The sequence below is a fragment of the Crocodylus siamensis genome, chromosome 3 (genome assembly GCF_052110815.1).
Source record: "Crocodylus siamensis isolate JL-2025a chromosome 3, ASM5211081v1, whole genome shotgun sequence".
In the NCBI taxonomy this organism is placed as follows: Eukaryota; Metazoa; Chordata; order Crocodylia; family Crocodylidae; genus Crocodylus; species Crocodylus siamensis.
Genome location: NC_143397.1, coordinates 123,543,024 through 123,549,378, shown reverse-complemented (window position 1 = coordinate 123,549,378; position 6,355 = coordinate 123,543,024).

Sequence of the window (6,355 nt, the reverse complement as noted above, 5' to 3'; positions counted from 1 at the left end):
AAAGCCTGGATTTTGCTGCAACTGCTGTGACACCTCTCAGGTGGGTACCCTTCCCAGCCTAGGAGAGAGGGTAAAATGTTTCTAGTCCTGGTATTATTGAAAACCAGATTGCAGGAATTTAAGATCCTCCCTGGTGACCCCTCTCCTCTAATAAAGCATCTGGGGTGTCTGCTCTTTTTCATGGGAGAAGAGAGATAGTGAGGGCTAGGCACAGCTGAAGGCTCAGGATACGAAATAGCACAAAAATGGGAGGCACGACTGAGAGAAGAGGAAAAACTGTTGGCTGGGAATCTGTGTAGTCAACTTGCTCCCCCTTAACACGCACTTATGGTTTGACTACCATGTTTACGTGAATTGTGTGTGTCTGCATTTTACAACCATAGATGTGTGAGCTGAGATTCCAGTGCAGAGACTGGTGTATTCCTGAAACTAGTCCTGGAAGGTGTGTGACACACAGGAAAAGAGCTGATGTGTCTGTGATTAGTGATCCTAACACTGTGTATTGACAGTGAAGGGGGGGGGGCGGGACTAATGTACAAGTAAACAACATTGTTATTCAAATTAGTTTTGTGCAACTTAATTGCATTGTCATGAATAAATATCTAACATTTTACACAATAAATATTCTTTGAAATATTGCCTCTTTTGCACAGTAATTCTATTTTCCATCAATCATTTTTTTTAGTGTCTTCTGTCAGCTTTCTTCAAACAAACAGGTTAATCTTTTAGAATTGTTTTCTGTCAGCATGTATTGTATTAGCAGTTTTTCATGAAAGCAGGAATGGAAAAACAACACAGAAAAGCAAATATTCTCAGCAGTATTTGGCCACTGCAAGGCTCTGTGATGAAATTCAGTGTGGCAGTTATTCTTCCATTATCTTCTCAAATCTGATGACTAACGTCAGGGAAATATGACTAGTAGTATGGAAATGTTTAGTACAGCATACTTATATTTGTAAAGCTTTCTAACAAAGGTCAATATAACTGTGTGCTCCACATATGTCATTTAATAACAAGTGAAGTACCCATAAATATAAAATGACTGAAACTTAAAACACCTAGATATTCAACAATGTTGTATGGTCAGAGATATCACTTAACTATAAATCATTTTCTGAGCTGGCCATCAGCCACTGTCTGACCCTAGAATCCAACATCAAATATTTCCCATGTGATTTTGAACAAAATTTTTGCTCCTCTTAATCTCAATCACAGAAAATCAGGGTTGGAAGGGACCTCAGCAGATCATCTAGTCCAACCCCCTGCTCAAAGCAGGACTATTCCCAGCTAGATCATTCTAGCCAAGGCCTTGTTTAGCTGGGTTGTAAAAACCTCCAAGGATGGAGACTCCACAACTTCTCTGAGTAATCTGTTCTAGTGGTTTACTTACTATCCTCCAAGTGAGAGAGTTTTTCCTAATATCTAACCTAAACTTCTCTTCCTGCAACTTGGGACCATTGTTCCCTTTTCTGTCATCTGCCACCACTGAGAACAGTCCAGCTCCATCCTCTTTGGAACCCCATTTCAGCTAGTTGAGGGCTGCTATAAAATCTCCCCTCAGTTTTCTCTTCTCCGGACTAAATAAGTCCAGTTCCCTCAGCCTCTCCTCATCAGTCATATGCCCCAGCTTCCTAGCCATTTTGTTGCTCTCCGCTGGACTCTCTCCAATTTGTCTACAAATTGTTGGGGGCCCAAAATTGGACACAGTATGCCAGATGTGGCCTTACCAGTGCTGAACAGAGGAGAGTAATCACTTCCCTTGATCTACTGGCAATGCCCCTACTAATGCAGCTCAGCATGCCATTAGCCTTCTTTGTAACAATAGCACACTGTTGGCTCATTGAGCTTCATGTCCACTGTAACCTCCAGGTCTTTTTCTGCAGAGCCACTCCTTAGCCAGTCAGCCGCCAGTTCCTCTACCAGGATTGTTCTGTCCTAAATGTAGGACTTTGCACTTGTCATTATTGAACCTCATGAGATTTCTTTTGGTTCAATCTGCCAATTTGTTGAGGTCTAGTCCTATCCTCCAGCGTATCTATTCTGCTCCGCATCCTGGTGTCATCTTTACGCTTTTGTCTAAAATGACTGCCTGTGTCAAATCCCCACTTAGTTTCTGATCCTGCAATGTACTCCACTTCTCATACACAAGAGCACCCTTGTATTTGCTTAACTTTAAGCATATAAGTAATCTGACCTTTATGGAATTCTTCATGTGGATAAAATTAGGTACATGCTTCATTAGCTGGGAACCTGAGTGAATTTTCTCTGTGAAGAGGATTTCTTTATTGATGGTCATCTGGTGGAAGTAGCAGAGCTGCTTCTGTTGAACCCTTTTTCCTAATTTAAGGGGAGTGAAAGTGTCTGTCAGGAGGAGATGGAGGCAAGAATGAAGAATGCTGAAGTAGAGATCTTCTGTACCCAAACCTCCAGTTATATAAGGTCCCTGAGAGAGGCAGTAGGCCAAGGTAAGTTAGAATGGCCAGCTTGGGTTGAGGGGACTACAAATGGTCCTGGATGCTGAAAACAATGTGGTGTTGTACCAACAAATGGGTAAAAATTTCTTTCCAGATGATAGTTAAAACTCTTAACTAGCACTGAGCAGAGAACAAATCCCTGTAAGAACACACTAGAAGGAAAACCTGTTAATGGAAATCATTACCTCTATTGCTTTGGGGGATTTTTCAGCCATTCGATTTGTGCTATATTGATTCTGCAAGCATAAATGTGAGTAAAATTTATAGATTTGTCAGCGTGCTAGATAGATTTTTGCAGCCTGGCACTAACAAAATAGATTTGTCAATTTTGTAGCTGATACTTGTATGAAATTTCATGTTTTACTGATTTGAGGAAGCATTTTAATGGTAGATTTTTTTTCATGTTAACTTCATCACTGGACTTTTACACTTTTACCTTTAATTTTTACACTTTAATTGAGATAACTACCATTAACTGTTTGTTTCAGTAATTTAAGTTGTTACTATGTACACATGGTTCATGGTTAAAGACAAAGTTTGCATACACATCTGTTTATGTATATGCACTCATCCCTTCTGTCTATATGGACTATATATGAATACCTGGTGTTATAAGCCAAATGAACATTCGTAATACATATGTAATTAGCACAGCCTAAGGTCTTTCAAGCAATGATAGAGTAACAGGGTTAGAAGGGATCTCAAGGGCCATTTGGTCCAACCCCAATTGGCAAAGGCAAATACTGAAGTTCAGCATTTCTACAGTGTAACAAAATGTGACTCAATTCTTATTATGTGTATTTCTATAAGTCATTTAATTTCTTAAATATAGGTAACATTAAAACATGACATTTAACTCCTCAATAAAGCTAAAGTTTTCCTTAAGGTATTCCTTAAGGTATTCTATAGTTCAGTTTAAGGGTGACTAGTTTAAAACATCAAAAACAATTGCTTAAATATTGCTGAAAGTTTCTCTTAGACCAGTTTGTTGGATTTACAAAGAATACTCATGGCATTCCTTAGCAAAAGCACTGTCATCCACTTCTATGGGATATTGCTAGAGAGATACATGGACTATATAAAATGAAGAGAAATATGTGCAGAAATGAAAACACTCTTGAGACCAGATGACTCCTGAAGGTGGCTGGAGGCTCCCCCTATGGTTGGTCTGAAGTCTCAAGGAGATTTTCATAGCCCTTAATGTATTCAGAGACTTTTGAAGCTGTTCCTATGAGACCTCAGCTCTTATATCTTTGGATCACTGGAGATGAGGAAGCCTCTTATTTTCTACTGAACACTTGCAAACAGATTCTGCAATTTTGGTTTCCTTGTTTCTTCTGCTAATGTCCTGTAGGTGGCAGAGGTATATAACAGATACCTTTGATTCCTTCTGTGTTATGAAATTTAAAGTTTCCTTGATTCCAAATATAGTATTTCTGTATTAATCCACAGTTTAATGAAAATTCTTCCTTTTAAGAAATTCCTTTTTAATATACAAAGTAATTCCTGTTAAACCTTTAAATATTTTTCTCTCATTTACTATTTTGAGAGGGCAGCAACTGTTGTAAAAAGAAAGCAATCAAACTAACCCAAAATTATTTGTCATTGTTTTAACATATAGATGTTTCAAAAACTTTAGGCCAGGTTCTATTCTACCTATCAGGTACTTAAGTGGAGGTAGTGCAATTCTAATTCCATCCTGCTTAAGTCCCTGAAAAACTATTAATGCAAAAAGGTCGTAAGTCCTGCTTCCTTTTCACTGCTTTTTTGGTGACTCAATGGGCATGTCTACATGAGATGCTAAATGCGCAGTAGACTAATTCTATTGCACTTAGGCACCTAAGTCTACTTAGACACTCAACAGGTGTCATAAAATCTGGGTAAGACCAGTTTTAACTAGCAGACATCTGCTTCATCTTTGTAATTTAGTGCAGTTATAGCTTAACTGATCTATTGGGTCTTAGAGTTAATTTCTATAGGGAAACATGCTCTTGTTCATTGTTGTGTTCAATCTTTGGGTAAGGTATTTAGCTAGCAAGGGATAGAGAAAGGAAACATTCTATCTGATATTTTTGAGGGAATTTAGAACCCAGTTTCAATTTGCCTGGCTTTGCATAACCTCTGTGGGCCAGATTCTATACCACTTTCTATGGATCAAAGGGTGTATTTACACCCTATCCTGGGCATATCCAGGGAGAGATGCTCTTGAGCACTCCCTGCCTACTTGCTCCCTCTTGCACCAGCTAGACCTGGAAATGTGGGCATTCTATTATCTGCTCTGATTCCACTCTAAAGATTTGGGGTAGGAATTCCTACAAATATAACACAATCTCAATACCATAGCCATTCAAATCAACAGAATCACACTCAGACCCTGATCTGACCTGCTACAATTCCAGTCTTGTGACAAGAACAACAGAATCCTTCTACAGTGCCCAGCTTCAACACCTTGGAGACATCATTAGTGACCTCCAAACGCTCTTGGAAAATGACAGCCATCTCAAGGCAGCCATGGGGGACAAACCTGTCCTAACTTACACGTAGCCCTCCAACTTCAAGCAGCCTTTCTCCAGCAGCTAGCTATCTAACTCCTAGTATCACCAAAGTATCAGGCTTTGCAATGGACCTGTATGCCAGCTTTGCCCCTTCATCAACACAAACCCCATAATCACTGGACCAAATAACACAAATTATGATGTCTGAGGTTTATTTATCCTTTCCTCTAGTGACATCATCTGCTCACAGTACCCTTCTGCTGTCTACACTGGACAGACAGGGTGGGGTGATCCTTGTATGACAAAATGAATGGACACCACTCTGACCTCACATAGAGAAATATGCAAAACCTGTGGCACCAGTAGGTGTCTACTACAGGCCACCCAACAAGGGAAAAGAGCTAGACCAGGAATTCTCAGGTCAGCTTGCAGAGGCAGTTAAGTCAAAGGATGTGGTGATCATGGGTGACCTAAACTATCCAGACATCTGCTGGGAAGAGCAGTCAGCCAGGTCTAACCGCTCACATAGGTTCCTAGCCAAATTGCAGGACCTCCATCTAACACAGGAGGTGCGCAGCCCCACCAGGGGAAATGCCTTGTTGGACCTGGTCCTGGCCATAGGTGATGACCTGGTGAGGGGACTGCGGGTGTTCGATCACCTGGGTGATAGCGACCATCGCCTACTGGAATTCACCATCCAGTGCAGGGTGTCTAAGGCCTGAAGCAAGGCGGCAACCTTGGACTTCAAAAGGGCAGATTTCAATGAGGTAAGGAGACTAGTTGGGGAGACTCTGAGGTCCCTGAAGGGAGGGGGCTTGGGAGTCCAAGAAGAGTGGTCATTCCTTAAGGAAACGATCCTCCAAGCCCAAAGGGTGAAAATCCCAACACGGATCAAAGGGGGCAAGAGTGCTCAAAAGCCCCCATGGCTCACCAAAAGCATCCAGGAGGGGCCATCACCAGGGAGGATTATACCACCTTGGCTCGAGACTGTAGGGGGGCTGTTAGGAAGGCTGAGATGGAACTGGGACTAGCTACCTGGATCAAGGATAACAGGAGGTCCTTTTTAAATACATAGGGGGTAAAAAGAAGGGACCGGGTAATGTGGGGACCCTGCAGGACATGCTAGGAAATATGGTGGTTGCACCAGAAGACAAAGCTAATCTCTTTAACAATTTCTTTGCCTCCATTTTCCTGAGCAGGAACCAGGTCATCCCACCCACTGAGATCCCCAATGGTCCCAAGGGAGGCACAGCCAGGCCCAGGGTCAGTGAGGACCTAGTCAGGGAACTTCTGGTGGGACTAGACATGTTCAAATCAGCAGGTCCTGATGATCTCCACCCCAGTGTGCTGAAGGAATTAGCAGATCTCACTGTAGGACCCCTGGCA